This window comes from Grus americana, chromosome 1 (genome assembly GCF_028858705.1).
Source record: "Grus americana isolate bGruAme1 chromosome 1, bGruAme1.mat, whole genome shotgun sequence".
In the NCBI taxonomy this organism is placed as follows: Eukaryota; Metazoa; Chordata; class Aves; order Gruiformes; family Gruidae; genus Grus; species Grus americana.
In genome coordinates this window covers 53,342,931-53,359,439 of record NC_072852.1, presented here as the reverse complement: position 1 = coordinate 53,359,439, position 16,509 = coordinate 53,342,931, and the positions used below count along the sequence as shown (strand labels likewise).

The following is a 16,509-nucleotide window of genomic DNA, read 5'->3' as shown; positions in this document are numbered from 1 at the left end:
TTTTGTAAAGTTAAATTACAGGGGCGTTATCTTTTGTATTTTATTTCCCTTATTAGACAGTGCGGGTGCTGCTTAATGGGATGCAGTTACCGAAGTAAACAATCCCGCGGGATGCTCATTTGCTCGTATTAACGCAGGAATTCGAGCTCTGCTAGGATTTATTTAGACACCAGTGTTTAAAAAAAAAAAAAAAAAGTGGGTTTGCCGAGGGAGCAAGGGAAGGTGTTCGCCAGCCGGCGGCGGGGACAGAGTTTCGCTGGCGGCTCCCTCGGCCCCCGAAACACCCTGGCCCCCGCCAGCCCCGGGGCAACGGTGCCCTCCGGGAGCGCCTCGCCGCGCTGCCGGTCCGCCTGCGCGGGTGGGCGCGGAGGAGAGTCAGGGCCCATATCCATAGTAACGGCGGGGGCAGAGGGGAGGCGCCGCGGCAGCTCCCCGCCCGCCGCAGCCCGCGCGGCGCCGGGACCGCACCGAGCCGCGGTGAGCGCGCGCGCGCCCCCGCCCCCCCTCCGCGCTTCCCCGCGCCCCGCCTCCTCCCCCCCCCCGCCCCATCACCCCTCTCCACCCGCGGGCAGCGCGGCCTGGAGCGCGCGCGCGCGCGCCCCCGCGGAAGGCGGGGGGGGGGGAAGTGGGGGACCGGCGGGGGCGCGCGCGGCGGCGGCTGGACGGGGAGGGCGGCGGGGGCTCCGGTGTGCGCGGCTCCGCGGCGCTCTCCCTGCCTGACTCACCGCGGGGCGCGGGGAAGATGCTCAGCGCGGAGGGGTAGCGGCTGCGGAGCAGACGTCGGGGCCCCCCCCTCTCCCCTCCCTCCCCGCCCCCGCCGGGCTCGGCAGCTCAGCCCGCCGCCGCCGCCGCTCCTAGGTGAGACCGGGGGGCAGGGGAGGGCTGGGCGAGCCCCGAGCGCGCACCGGGGGCCGGACTCGGGGCCACCGGGCGCCGCCCCCGCCCCGCCGTGCAGCCCGGAGTGGGGGGCGGGGGACGGGGACACGTCGCGGGCCCCCCCCCGGGGAGGGGAAGCGCCGGCAGCGGACCCCGGGGGGCGGGCGGGAGCCGGCGGCGCCTGCGGTTGCCGCTTTCGCAGGATTATGTCAGCCCTCACCTCGCCGGTGCCCCCTCCGCCGGCGCTGGGGCGGGCGGCGGCGGCGGCTCCCGCCCGGCGGCGCTGCGGGGCGCCGCGCTCCCGGGGCGGGCGGGGGTCGGCAGGGTAGGCGGCGGTGGGCAGCGGGGCGGCCGGAGTTTCAGCCGCCTGACGGAGACGGTGCTCTCGGCTGGTGAGTTTTCACCGGGCCGGCGTGGTAGGGGGAGAGGGGCGCCCCGGGCAGTGCTGCCTGCCCCGGTGTGCTCCCTCCCTGCGTGTCCGAGCGACGATTAATCTCGGGGATGGGCGAGAAAGTGGGCATCCTCCTCGTGTGCTGTACCCGGCGGAGCGGGGGCACGGCGCACACAGCCTGCAGCTGCTGCTTTCAGGGGGGCTGTGTCTCTATTCGCGTTGCAAACCTCTGGTTTCTGAGGTCTCTGAACTTGGCCGTGATGTGCCCTGGTCTAAACTTGTCGAGCGAGGTCTCGGCTTCAAGGCACCGCTATTTGTCCTTTCGGTTATTTAGGGAACGCTAGTTGAGTGAAGTGGTACGGTTGTTTAAAAAAAAAAAAAAAAAAGGATGAAAAGCAAAGTGTGTAGAGATCGGAACGATGGTTTATGCTTCGGTATCTCAGAAAAGGCTCGTGTTTGAAAAATACATCTTAATGAACAGTTATTTTACCTCATGGCAAGAAGGCGGTGTTGGTATTGGGAAAGAAGATCATACCTGAGAATTTCATTTGGAACTCAATTTGCTGCAGACGAGCAGTAACGGTTTTCCTGAGGATTTTTAGCATGTGGACTGATGCATGTTGCCATGTGCCTTGCAAAATTCCTTCTGCTCTGTGATCAGTGGCAATGTGTGCCCACATGCACAAAATCAAGGTGTGCTCCATACCGTTCTCAACAGCAGTGGCATTAATGAGGAAAACTACAGTGTCCATCTGTGGCAGGATTACTGACATAACGTATCGTGATGATTCCTTAAGAACATTGTAACTTATTCTGTTAGTGAGGCACAAATTAGCGTTAAAGTAGACCCCGACATGACAGATATAGTAACTTGTCATTTGAATGCATATTAAGAACCAATTTGTGTAATCTTCTGTATATGCCAATATATAAAATATAATAATCTGCTAAAAAAAAAAACCTCAGTGGAAGGTTGTCGCGTGATAATGGGGACATTTTTTTCTGAATAAATATGAATACAAATTGTAAGCATTCATGCAAAATTGATTCTTGTTTGCCAAGTATAAAACCTTGATCCTAAGGTGTGTAATTACCATAACGAATTAAAATTCCATTCTGATGGCATCCTAAAAATTTCAGTGATACTCTGAAAAGAATGGAGAGTAAGTGATTTTTAGCTGATGAATTTTGGTCTGGTGACACTTGTTCACTAAGAGTTCTGTTCTTTTTGATATGCATACATAACTCATGCAAGCTGTGGTCGTGCGGTCGCTCGCAGACCCTCTTAACCTTATACACCTGAGAAGTTCCATTTCAAGAATTTGTGCAAATGGTTGACAGATGAGAATTGGAAGAACTCACTGATGTATTCAAAGTAAGCTCTGCTTTCTGTAGTGTTGGTGAGCTCCTTTATGTATTTTTTTTCCAGAGAATGGAGATGTGATAGTCGGGAAGAGATAAATTTATCCAGTAAGAAGGCAAATTAAAATATACTATACATATTCATTCTACTTAGAAGGGATTTAAATACAGTACCCCAAAATTAATTCAGAAAGCTGAGGGCCTGATGCTTTTTCTCTTAGCATTTTTCTTTGGGGCGGGGGGGGGGAATGACACCTCTAACTGGAAATGGGTACATGGAGTTAAAAAGGGAGGGTAGAGGATGTGAAAATTACTAACAGAGCTGTCAATGAAGCTGCCATCAAAGAAGGCTGCACTGAACTAAGAAACTAAAGCAGATCGGCTGTAGGTAAGAGTTTTGCTACTGAGGAACTTGAGGAGGGAGCTGTGACACAGGTCAGTCGTGATTCAACTTACATTCCGAGAGCAAGACATTTTAATGTCAGAGGAATCAGAATTCCATGTCGGAAATTCTCATTTTCATTTATTTCCATCGATTCGGAGGATGCAGATTTTGCTTTGTTTTAACATTGAACAAGTGGCGTTTTGGTAAGGATCTTTGTATTTATTTGTTAAATGTTAGTGGTAGGCATAAGGAATAATATTCTTCACAAATAGTAACTTCCACCTTGCTTTGAGCAGACTGAGAAACTGCCAAGCCTTGGACTTAAGCTGTCTTGGCTCTTGGTCCTGAGAGACCTGCTCTGCATGCAGACTGGAAGTTAGAGCAGAGATGAGAGTGAATGGTATCTTTCTGGGTCCAGTCCTATTCATTTGCCAAATACCAAGCATGACTATATCACATTTATAAAACTGGACTTTTTTCCTGATGATCCTATTATCACAATGCTTTGCTTACTAAATTGAAAATTTGTATTAGTCTTCCAAATCAACAATCGTTATGGTGAACTGGCCAGTTTTTACTCTCAGAGGTATGATTTGGGATTGTTTTCACATTCGGGAATATGTTGGTTTATACTAGTTCACATTTTCAATGTTGTCTTCACAGTTATATGAGCTAAAGGCTTATTTTTAAGAAATCACAGTCAAATTCTGGAGAATAACACCTTCAGAAAATTGTACCAGCCTGGCACTCTTCGCAATCCAATGTAATTTTTCCTTTTGTGTAGGCAATAACAGAGGGCTGCTTGTACTTGATCTTTTAGTCCATGTGCCAACTATGCCAGCTTGTCTCCAAGACAGTAGTCTTGGTTCCAAGTGTCGAAGGGATATGCTTTAGATAAACCTGGCTTTGACAAGGTAATCAATCTAGGGAAGGCATTTTGTTGTCATAGTTTGATTGCTGTCTCTATCCATAGTCTTTCTGTATTTTTTGCCTGTGAGGAGAAGAGCTTCGAAATGTGATCATTTCAGCAGAGTGTTTGAGCGTGTTAAATTGAGTGTTTTGAGCACTGAGATTCAAAGATGTGGGTCTTCACGTACCTTATTCTCAACAGTTTAGCTCTGTGTTACCAGTCTGCTCCCTTGTTTGAATTCCTCTCAGAGATCAGCTTGGTTTACAGATTACATGTAAAGACAGGAGGGTGTTTTTGGGAGAGTTTCAGTGGTCATACTACTTTTGACATGGAATTATATACTGCTGGGTAGTCTGGGAGAAGAAGAGGAGATACCTGACTGTAAGGGGCTTTTTACTGCCTTTCTGTTTACGTACTCTGGAGCAATAGAATTTTTCTAAAGGTCCTTCAGTGAACTAGCAGACATTTCTTCCTCTTTCCAAAGATTCTTCATTTAAAAAAACCTTCAAATTTGGGCTGGATTCACTCTCACAAGCTTGAGCATAGTGTTAAAGAAAGGAAAGGATCTTGTTGACATTGTCACCCCCCAATGAATTTCTCTGAAGTGTCTTGCGACGTTGCAAATGGCATTTGTGCGCAACTTCATGTTAGCTGAAGATAGCAATCATTATGCCTAGTGTAAGGAGGTGATGATACTAGTGTTGAACAAACATTAACCAAAGCAAAATCATCAGAGAGATAGCCTTTCTTCCTTGATAAAAGCATAGTGATTATGGGTTGAGAAGTGCTGGCAGACATCCTGGAGACTCTCTCTGTCCTTGGATCACGGAGTGGAATAGGTTCTTCATGGAAATGTTCAAGCGCAAAGGAAAAAATGCAGGACCATCTCTGGTCTTCTTCCATTCCTTACTTACTGCCTTCAACCTCCTACTAGTGGGATATTTCTAACTCAGTTGACCGAGGAATATCTTGGAGAGTTTTGCAATGCCTTTCTTAAAGACAGATGATATTTGCATTGTACTTGCTTGGCCCATTCCTGTGGGGTTGGATAGTATCTTTGTCATACCTCTAGAGAAATCACAAGAACATGTACGCTGCTGTCGTATTGGTATAATGATGATACCCAGCATTTGTCTCTTTTTTGTTGGGGCTCAAATCCCAATATATCCGCGCACTGAGACCTAAGATTGGGTTAAAGTCAAATGGCTTGATCAAGAGAAGAGGTAATGAGCAAGGACAGTGTATCTGAGGATCTTCTCACGTCTCTGGCTGCTCTATCACTTGAGGGCACTTGCTCAATATTATAAAGTTGTCTTCAACACTGGGACATATTCACTCTGTGGGTCGTTAAGACTTGTACTTTTTTTCCCCTTGTAGATATTCATATCTTGACTTGTTTCCAAGACTTGTGTGATCCCTTGCTAAACAACCAAAAAGAAGGGTAGTTTTCTTTTGGGACAACCAATTGGAAATTCCAGCTGGTCCAGAACTAAGTAATTGTAACCATCCTATTTTTTCTAAATGTACCACACCTGCTATGTGCTTATCAGCAGTGCCTGAAATAAGTGTCTGGTGGGGAAAAAAGGAAGCTTGAGATGGAGGTTCTTTCTCCCAGGCCTTTGCTTTTGGAGTTTGCTCTTTCTAGAAGAACAAAACTGGGATGTGTTAAGGAAAGATACATCTCTTTGCTTATGTTTTTCTGGCTTTTTGATGGAGGAAATCCAAGGTGATTTGTATGAGGTTTGTTACATGTAATTGGTTTGTTCTTCTTCATTCTGTCCCTGGTTCCTGCAGTCAGCAAACATCCAAAGAGGTTCTTCTGTTGGTTAGAATATTTTAAGTTCTGATGCTGTAAAAAGGCTAAATTTAATAGTAGCTGCAGTAATAGCAGATGAAGTCAGCAGGGAGTTTTGCTGGTTTGACAGCAGATTTTAGCCCATTGTTTAATTTCTGAAGTACTTTTCTCTAGAAAGTGCTTTGCTACAGTGGAGAATAAACATTTAGTTTTTCAGTACACTAAACCATGGCGAAACATGAAGGTAATAAACACTTGTTTTGCTTGTCTGACTGTGGACAATCACCTAAACTCTTCATTTAGTTGACTGGTCCTCCACACTGCAGCGTGGAGTCAGACCTTCAATGCTTCTGGGTATTTGCACGTGTGCCACCTTGGCTGGTTCTGTATACTTTGAAGTAAAGCTTTTGCAAAGACGTCAGTGAGAATATATGTCTCTCTTACCAAGGGGATAGTGAAGATAATTTCATTTTTCTTCGTGTATCTGTTCAGTGAAGAACACTATTACACATAATACCTTTTCATTTCTAAGTGTTGTGAATGACGGTAAAAGCCACTGGTAAATTGGTAAGCCACAAAAATGGTTGGATATAATTATTCCTAATACAGGAAAGTGCAAAGTCAGTTCCAGTGTTCATCAAGATTTATTATATAATACTAAAGTGTGTGTGTATATGTATGTGTGTATACATGTATAATAGGAATAACTTTAATTATAAAAGTTTTACTGCTGTGATGCATGATCGTCTGACAGTTTTTAGGCTTCATCTTATGCCATTGAGACTGATATTAAGGCTCTCATAATTTTAAATGGATGCATAAAAAATGCTTGTAGAAATACTCGAGCAACCTCTTCTGTTTTATAAAGTCTTAGGTAATGTCACTTATTGCATAAATAAATATGCAGGGTAAATGTCAGTTTGCAAATAGTTAAAACACAATTTAAAGTAACTGAATACTGTCTAATTATCTCCTTCAGGATCCCATAATCAAAGAGCTGTTATGCCATTGTCATGCTTTGTTAATGCTTTTATATTCCACGTATGTTTTCAGAGGTAATTCTAAAATCTAGGGAAAGTGTTACTTTGTTAATAGTGCAGTCACCTGGAAAGCTCATTATTAATGAGTACCCAATTGGTTTGTGAAACACCTGCGTTATTATTACATGATAAAAATACATAGAACTTCAACATTCTGTACTAATATTTATAAAGCACCACAGAGGTAAGTGGATATTGGAGTGAATTGTCACACAGAAAAATACTTTAGCAAAACCTAAGGGAAGTACTGTATGACTCATTTGTATTTTTACTGAAGCCATTACAAAACTGAATGCAAGTTATTATTTTTCTTTAAAATCTGAATGTGCTGTTCTTAGCACTAGCAGGAAACAAGAATTCACGGATTTTCATAGACCTTTGTGAGTACTTCTCAGTCCTAATCCATGTTATGCCCAGCTCAGGTATCTCAGAAGCAAAGGTTAACTCTACAGGAGGCACATTATAAAAAGACTTCCAAACCTCCTCTTCATTTAAAAACTAACAACGTATTAAGTTTAACAGGTGCTCACAGGTTTAAAAATCTGTTGCACTAACCTTTCCTTTGGCGTTTCCGCGCTGTTTATTGATTTAATTAATTGACTGTCCATGTGATTTTTATGTACTTGTGCAAAATGGCAATAAAGGTTTAATACTGTCTGAATACTGCACAGTTGCACTTCTTTAAGTGTGAAAGTGTGGGAAGAGCACACTTGTTGTTTGAAAGAGTATCTTTATGACGTGTGAGAGATTAACAGGCCTTTTGCCTCAGCACACGATACTGATTTTGGGGTCATCATATGGTGCCGTGACTTGAGCGCTTCCAATCCACTGTCTGCACCCAACCACCTCAGCACACTGCCAAACAGCTCCATACTCATCCTTTTAAATACTTTGTGTATGCGTTAGTCAGGATCACAGCACAGTAGTAACAAGTATTTGTTTAGCGCTGGCTGCATCATGTTCATTTCATAAGCATCCACTAGCCAGCACAGGATAATTTTTGGGGTTGACCTGGATGAAATACTCCCTTTCCACTTCTAGTGCTTGGCTGTGCCCATTGCTGCTCCGTCTCTAAGGCTTGCTGTCACCAGTTTTGTTCTCTACAGAGCTGTCTGGGACTAAGCAGTAGCTCTGCAGTGATGATACGCACAAGGAAGCATAGGGCAGGAGAAGAAAGCATCGCGTACCCCAAGGGGTTGCACTCAGAGATTTTGAACAAGGTTCTCAGCTGGTGTAAATTGTCACAGCACCATTGATTTCATTGACTGCACAGACTGAAGTTCATGTCTCTCATACTTTGTCAGGAGTAACCTTCTGGATACTAGGAAGGAGGACAGGCAATAGAGTACATTCAGTTACAACTGCAGTGAAGCAGTATTTGGGCAGCTCCTGACATACCTTTCTGAAGGTAGTAAGCATCCCCCTATTGCTTTCGCTGTCATGAAAGCCCCAACACTGATAGAAGCCCCGTGGACTCTTGCTAAAGATGCCATCTTTTAATGTGATTTTATATACTTCTTGATTTGTTTGCAGTGACCAATTCATTGGCTAAAACTTCATAGAAAATGAAATGTTGAACAGGAAAGCTGGAGACCAATATTTTCCATTTTTGTGGCCTAAAAATTAGGCTCTAAACTTTATAATTCAACGTGTGGTTTTCAAAGGGAAAGGTGCATTTAGAGGAAGCATTAGTATAGTTGATACTCTGTAAATGCCCAGTTGTGGAAATAGGAAACTAACGTTAGGCAGTCCTAATCTGGAAAGCTTGGTTGTAGAGTGTTAAGTTTCCCTTTGAACTATATTTCATTAAATATGCCGTGGTCTACTATATATACAAGTAAGTGACCTTCCTAGGTCAAAAATTTTGTTGAAATCCTTTGGCCTTGATGTTTAAGGATAGTACTGCGGGACTATACTTCTGTAATAAGAGTATTGGTAATGTTCATTCAAAAATAAATGCAGTTTAAAATATAAGCTAAAGAGCAAGTCATATCCCCCCAAATAGCAATTTTTCCTGTTTAAATAGTCCACTGCATTGAGATTATATTTTCTACGTTATTATGTATACTGAAGACCACTCCAGTCAACAGAAAGTTGGGGACCCTCTTAATTTTTGAACAGTTTCCTAATTATTTTCACAAGAAAAGCTGCTACTTACTTCTGCTGACTCTTGGTGTGGTGCAGCGTTGTGGTTCCTGAGGACTTGGTAATGTCCCTGTAGCAGTTGGCCCATACCAGCTGAGGACAGTAGCTTGGTCCAACTGCGAAGTGATTCCCCAGCTTGCTGCTCTTTGGTGTCTGAGGTTGGTAATCCGTGCTGGGACTTCTGCAAGAGAAGAATCCCTTTTTATCTACAGAACATAGCATAGAATTCGTTTGAAGAAGTGTCTGTCTTGCCTTATGGCATAAGAACTTAGACTTGGTGTAAGAAAAATGCTTTTGCAAAAGCAGTTAGAACAGCAGTACTGTAAAAGAAACAATCTGAATTAGAAACAGTGAATAAATATAAACCAGCAGTCCTCTTTCCATGTTGTTCTTACATTGACATATTTTGAGTTATATAACTTAAGTAATAGGATTGCTATTTGACCTTCATAATCTCATTATATCACTGGAGGTACAAATACTCATGTAAAATAAAATTTCTTCTTTTCTAACCGATCTTCGCTTTTATTTATCCGTATGTGATGATTTTATACTTTAATACAAAACTGTTGATTCATGGAAGAAATCCTGTGTTCATGCATTATACAGAATCTATATCTGGTATTGTTGCTATTGCTAGGGGCTGATGTGTCACATTTTTATAAATCTTATTTTTAGAATATCTTATTTCAGCCACCACAGCCTGTTCTGGTTAAAACCCTGTTATGTTGATCCTAATGCAGTGATGACATAACTGAGAGGGTGAGAAGGCTAGTTAAGTAGTAACATCCCTGAAGTTTTACTCTAATTTATTAGGAATGTAGGAAAGCCTTACTAGTCAGGTGCTCCTAAAGAGGTGGTAAGAGCGAGAAAACAATTGATTCAAACATGTAAATTCAGTGGAATTTAGCACTTTTGGTTTATCTTAGTTTTTTCTGCAACTCACCTCCCCCCCCAGGTTCTTTAGTCTGAAGTTTATACTTTTATATTATGCATCTTATACTTAATTATTCACATCTACCATTTCCAAAAAACAAATCCTAACCTTTTGCCCTGGTGCCTTTGTGCTTCTCCACGGGCGAAGGAGAGGTGGAGCTGCCTTACTGGAGTGTATGTAGAGAATCCCCTTGACTGATGGTCTCCAAGATGTATCTCACCATCCAGCTTCACGTCTTTCCTCCTGTTCCTGCTCTCCCACCTCAGCACAGGGCTCCAGTGAAGAGGATGAGATGATGATCTGGATCTCCCCACCTGTGGGAGGGAGCGAGTAGTTGAAGCTTAGCTCAGCCATGAGGCATCCCCGCGTCCTACAGGTTCAAACTGAGGATTAGGACATCATAAGTATAACTTAAGTCACTTTTCATCACACATTGCTGCGGTGAGCAGAGAGTCTAGTCCAGCAGTGTGAAAACTGACATAACTGAGTGCAGTCTACAGGTTTTCACGTTGCTGCGTTCACACATAAAGCAGTCTGGATTTGGCTCAAACTTTAATGGTTTGTGTGTGTGCGTCTGTGTAATCAAGTTGGAAGGTATTTACATAATTACTGAATTATCAGAAGTATTAAGAGAGCTGTCGTGTTATTATGCTATAAAACCTGATACCTTTTGTTGACTATGACACATGGAGTGTTTTTGTTTATACTTTTGACATATTACAAAAGATTGTGTGATGCATTCAGAAATTACATCGACGCTATAGCAATCTCTGTCTCCCTTTTCTACACGGCAGTTCCTCAGAAAGAAGATTTCAGTCATGGTTTTCCATAATCTGAAAAGGGATAACAGCTGAGGTAGTTCATCATAAATAAAAATTTTTGATACGGTTTTTTCCTATTTCTTGAAGCTCTGACAAAGTGTACTCCCTCCTAACTCTACAGTACATTTTCAGGCTGTGAAACTTGGAAGTTAGGGACAGTAAACTTGTTAAATTGTGGACGGGAGTAGTTGAAAACAGGCAATTTTAATGTCTGTTTGTATTCTGGAAAAGCTAGCGATGGCAGAAGGGGATAGAAACCTCCAGGTCTGCAGGAGAGATTCTAGATACTGTAGTAATTGGACCATAATCAAGGTTTAAATGGTTACGGTTTTTATTTGCATTCTGGTATCTTCCACAGACAAGAATCCAGTAGGTATATTCTAATTTGGACTTTGGTAGGGCTGCTTTGAAACATCATATTGCCTGTTAATGGTGGGATGGGGTTGTTTTACTTTTGGGGATACAAGACTTACTGACCTCCATTTGTGAGGATTCTGCAAAGATACTATTTTCTATTATACTCCAGGTATGGACCGGGGAACTTCAGAGCTTTAGTCCACCCTCCCTAATGTATCTGGGAGATATTTTTATACCTATGTTTATCTTGGGTAATAAAGATACTTCTACATAGCAGGGAGTATGCATTAGAGCAGAGGGTATGTTAGTTTTTTCCAGAGAGCATCCCTGCTGCATCCTGACATCAACTTGAAAATATTCAATATGAAATATGCAATATTCCTATTATTTAGCTGAACGTCCACAAATTTCTGGAGCTGGTGTATTTTATATTGCATAAGTGCTATAGCATAACAGTGCTTGGTCAATGAGAACATTCTGGTAGATGCCACTTGATAGAAAACTCTTGCCCAAATGGCACTAAGCGTGAGTGGCTGAAGGCAGGTAACAAACGTGGCGCATCATTAGCCCTGTGTTGCCACGAAAGACATTGCAGAGTCTTGTCTTTTTCTTCAGCAGTAGGGAGTTAGAGAACAGGTTCTCCGAGACGTGTGCTCAACTAAAGCAAATGCTCCTTTATGAAATCACTCCAGTTTCTCTTATTCCCAGTTTTCTATAGAAGATTAGGAAAGATTATGGTAGTCTGCTGCAAATAGCCCCAGTATCAGTCCATGAGTTTTGATTTTCTTATAGTAGTGATTCAAATACTTCTGCTCACTGTAGTGAATCATCCGTCTGAGGCAAGGATGTTTTCTACCAACCAAACCAAGGCTCTGTCAGTGACAGGGTTGATTGCTCCTCCAAAATATAGCAAATCCCTCTGGAAAGCAAGAATACTTTCACCAGGAGTGCTTGGTCCATGATGAAAGTGGAAATGGTTTCCTGGATGAAGTAGATAAGAAATTGAGTGATGCTCGTTTCAGACACTTTTATCCTAAACTACTGACCTCCTTTTAAGTAGTCCTGAATTTCTGTCAGCTCAGTAAGAGCCCAGGACTTTCATCTGCCTGTTTAGGATAATACTATGTGTGTGATTCTACAGTTAATAAGTTTTTGAGGGATTTATTCCCTGTGTTTGCTCTGCTGCCTGAACTGTACCTATCCTAGGAGTTGATTGCGGTATTTATCAAAGCTATGGAGCCCCCATTTGAGCCATCTGTAGGTAGTGATTGTGCCATCTGTCACGGAAGACTGTTCCAGAGGGAAAGACAATATGCACAGACTTCGTCATGCAAAGCCTGTAGGGTGTGGTCTCTGATGTTTGCTCTGTCCTTGTAAGATGTATGGGTTGTGGTGTTTTGCTAACTTCTAAATTTTTTATTGCAAGAGGCTTCCGAATGCCACAGTAGCCAGTACTTCATCCTCGCCCATCTGTATGCATCGTGCATTTTACTGAACTCCACACATTCCTCTGGGAGGTGAACTACGGTACCTAGTTGTTAAAGACTGTAAGAATGTGAAAAAATGGGCAAAGCCAAGCTGCAAAAGATTTCAAACTGGTGTATAGTGCTCAGAGATAATGGTAAGAGCTGCACAAAATGAGGTGCCTTTGGGTGCAAGCGTATCATTTTCTGAGTATTTTTGCTATGAATTATCAAGGATTACAGCAGCAACAGATGTTTGAGGCAGCATGATATAGATTGTGGATGCTTTTGTGTTATGATTAACTGAGCCAATATCCCAGTATTCTAAGAGACAGGTGACTTTAAAAAGTTTCATGAGAACATTAACAGCATGTTTCAGGAATACTTTAGCTACAGGTGTTGCTACCGGGAGCAGCATTCAAAATTTTTGCGTGGTGGTTAGTGCTCATCTAATCCGTGATTAGCAGTAGTGGTTTGTGATTAGCCACTAAATTTGAAGTGAAATTCAGATGTATTTCATGTTGGATCTGGGGGAGTAGTGTGATGACCTGGACAATATTGAATTTGAGAACAGTTATCTATTATGAAACTGTGGGCCTTCAGGACAGCAATTTTCATGACTTCATATTCTTTCTATTGCCCAAGCTTATTGGCAGTCCTTGTCACAGTGAAGAGTATGTCTTCATACTGTGCGGTCATGGGGCCGTGAATCCTTCTGCTGCCTTTTCCAACTCGGGGAAGAGCGTGGACCAGACACACGCTGGTAACCAGAGGGTTCAGAGGCTGCTGCCGAATTTGCGTGTTGGCCAGGGCAGTAGCTCATCCACGCAAGTAGAACTCCTAAGCTACTACCCTTGTTCATTTTTGACCCGCACAGTGTTGGCAATCTGTCAGAAACAGACACAAAATATAAAGCAACGAAGTGATGGGTTTTGTAGTACATGTGGGGGTTTTTTATGCAACACAAGGAATAATTTGTACAAATGACAGAACCCTGAAAAGAGACATTGCATCAGTAAGAGGTGATACTGTGCATTGCTATGTTAAATGGGAAAGGAACTGATTTAGCATAAGCAAACGGACTTTAAAAAAGCCCTGTGATAGCTATTCCTATTTTAATACAGATCAGATGCAGCATTAAGAGCCTGTCATGACTTATATGTGTAATGTCTGTGTACTTATATATGCATTAATAAAATATTCCAAGAAATGCATAGCAAGAACATTATATTGTCAGTAAGAGGTAATGCATGTTTAATCTAGACCTAGCTTCTGAAGATACTTGTGAAACGTGGAGGATCAAACATTTTATTTAAATATTGAATTTCAGGGCATTTGACTGGATTATTCTTTGTTCTTTATGGATGTTCTCTCAACGTGAAACCAAGGGGATATATAAATATATATATTTCCTTTTTTTTTTTTTTTTTTTGCAGTGTAGCAAGGACTTTCTCAGTTGCTAGGTAACAAGGTATTGCTTTATTTGCAGGAGCAGTAGCTGAGTTGATAGTAGAGGCAATGATTTATACAAAATATATTAATATATACTGTAGCAGTAATAAAGATTATTGAAATTGCTTATTTTTATGTGCTCCATGCCATGGAAAAAAATATAATCAGTTCATTAGAGTATTTCCTTCTACTGTGTGTAGACAAACTGCTTAATTACTAAGAATGTCCAGTTATTTAGTCAAGCAGCAGAATCTGTATCATTTATTTAGTATCTTAAAATGAGTTCTTTCAAAAACGAAACAAGCACTAACACAAAAAGGGGATTTATAAGGAGTAGTTATTCCCCAAAATTGTCCATTCATACATTTTTTTGGCCTTTCATGGACAGGCTTGCTTTTCCAGCAGCAATACGTTTTCCTCCAGGGATCAAGACCAAACCTGTCAGTCACCAGGGCAGAAGTTGGCTCGTTCCCGGTGGCAGGCTGCCATCTCGGTTCTGCCTCCAAGACGACCAGCAGGTGGTCTACAGGCCACTCCACCGCCTCCTTTCTCACACAAGTCTGGAAATTCAGAATGGTCAGAGTTGCCTTCAGGGCAAATGCTCATGCCACCTGCTTCCACTCCTGGCACAGTGACTGGTTAGGTGGTGCTGGATGCTGTATCATCTGCCTTTCATCTTGTTCAGTTTTGCTGTTATTTGGGAGAGGGAAGCCTATACAGTCCTACTGGGTTCCCCATCATCTTGACACTCCTGTTAGGTCAGGTTACTCTTAGCCAGGTAACTATCTGTTATGTGAGATGTATTAACCAGATCTCACTGCTGTTCATGGACCAGGAAGACTATGCCTGAGCGAATGGGGTAGGATTTCTGTGGTCACACACCCCATGTCAATCAAGTTTTATCAGTTGCAAATCTTTTTAACCCAAAAGCTCACCTGTTGGAGTCTGGACTTGGTTCTCAGACATTCACACATTGCTCCAGAAAGCTACAGTTCACCTCCAGTAAGGAGTTATTCTTCATACTGATCTTATCATCCTGGTGGATTTACCTTTCAAAAGGCTTTTATCTATACTCCTGATCATTCAGATTGTTGGTTTGTTTTTTTTTTTTAACAAAGCAAGATGCTGCTTTATTTAAATAGAATTAAAGTGGTGCTTATCAGTCTGTGATGGAGAGCAAGATAAGTCTACAAGCGACAGTTGATGGGCAAGAAAAATGGGATAGTATAGATGGCAAAGTTGATCTCGATGTGCCTGTGCTAACAAGCATTTGCAGCTGTGGGTAACACTACATTGCTGCTTGAAAACTTATTTCTAGCTTTTATGTTCTATCATACATGCTATTATCCGTTAGACCTCTAATGACTTCTAACACAGTCATTCACATAATCAGTTCATAAGTAAATAGCTGCAGGCTTGGGCAGTGTCTTAACAACTAAAGTATTCCTGATCCTTTGGTTTTCATTTCAGCAAAAGAAATGAGTAGATTAAATAAAAAGAGGCAAAATGGTACTCTCACAGTATCTGGCTTCCTGAAAAGCTGCAGAAAAGAAAGAAGAGCCAAAGCATAAGAGAGTTAAAAAGAATAAAAGTTAGAAAGCTATTTCTACATCTATAAATTTAGAAGATGAAAAGAAATAAAAGGAAAACAGAAAGGACAGATGAGAGAAAATGGGTGCAGCAATAAAAAAAGAGCAGCAATTATGCTTTAGCATGAGTCAAAAGGACAGACAAGGATGGGACTCTTCTGTGAATCATCAAAAGGAAGGTGTTTGGAGCCATCGCAGGATCAGGCCTTCAGAATGTGTAATTCTATTGTCTTGAAGTTATAAGAAATTTTTTTTGTACATTTTCACATACTATCAAGTGAAAGCTGTGCGTTAAGGAAGCTTATGCATCCAGGGTCAGTCTGTCTGCTCATCCTTGCCTTCACTTTCAGAAGTTTCACCTCTTACGACAGTGCCCAGGTGCGGGTTGCTGGTGCTCGGTGGGCACCTGCCCTGGGTGCTTTATCTTGGCAGTGGGAGCATCTAGAGACTCCTTGGATCACTATCATCACACAGAGGCATACTAACCTGGACTATAGGACTCCCTTAACTCCCCAGATTTAGTGAGCTTTGTATAATTCATTTCACTGCTCTTTAAAATTCCCCAGTCGTAATAATCAGACTCTGACAGAGGACAACACTTGCCTGCTTGATGTTTTCATTTTTTGAACAGTCAGGTTCATGACTTGGTTCTTCCCTGAATAGAAGATTATCTGTATGGCTATTTTGATAAAAAAATGTTTTCCTTAGTGGATAAATCATCAAAGAACAGGATTGTTTCTAATTTCAAAATGCTTTAGCATGATTATATTAGTGTGTTACAAGCTTAGAAATCAATCTGATGCTTGCTTGTCCTAAGCAGCACACCTCTTTTTCCAATCTCAGTTGAAAGAATCCTGCGTAGAAATTCTAGATGTGCGTTCTCAGGTGAGAGAAATCACTGAAGACAGTTGCTTAATTAATCACTGTTCTGGCATGAGTGTGGAATGACATTCACTCTACATGAATGTCATGTCATTTATGTAGAC

The 16,509-nt window shown here is 42.4% G+C and overlaps 1 protein-coding gene across 15 annotated transcripts in view; it reads left to right on the top strand.

Moving 5' to 3' along the window:
* The window catches only part of ANKS1B (ankyrin repeat and sterile alpha motif domain containing 1B), a 447,444-nt gene that overhangs the window by 354,508 nt on the left and 76,427 nt on the right, over window positions 1–16,509 (top strand). The window contains exon 1 of one of the 15 annotated variants that reach the window (XM_054812817.1): window positions 447–477. The exons of 12 other annotated variants lie outside the window; for them this stretch is intronic. The gene's annotated coding sequence lies outside the window, so the exon portion shown is untranslated. Of the gene's footprint in view, window positions 1–446; window positions 478–673; window positions 859–1,159; window positions 1,269–16,509 lie in introns of those variants that run through there. 2 more of the 15 variants (XM_054812814.1, XM_054812815.1) reach the window with 2 other exon arrangements.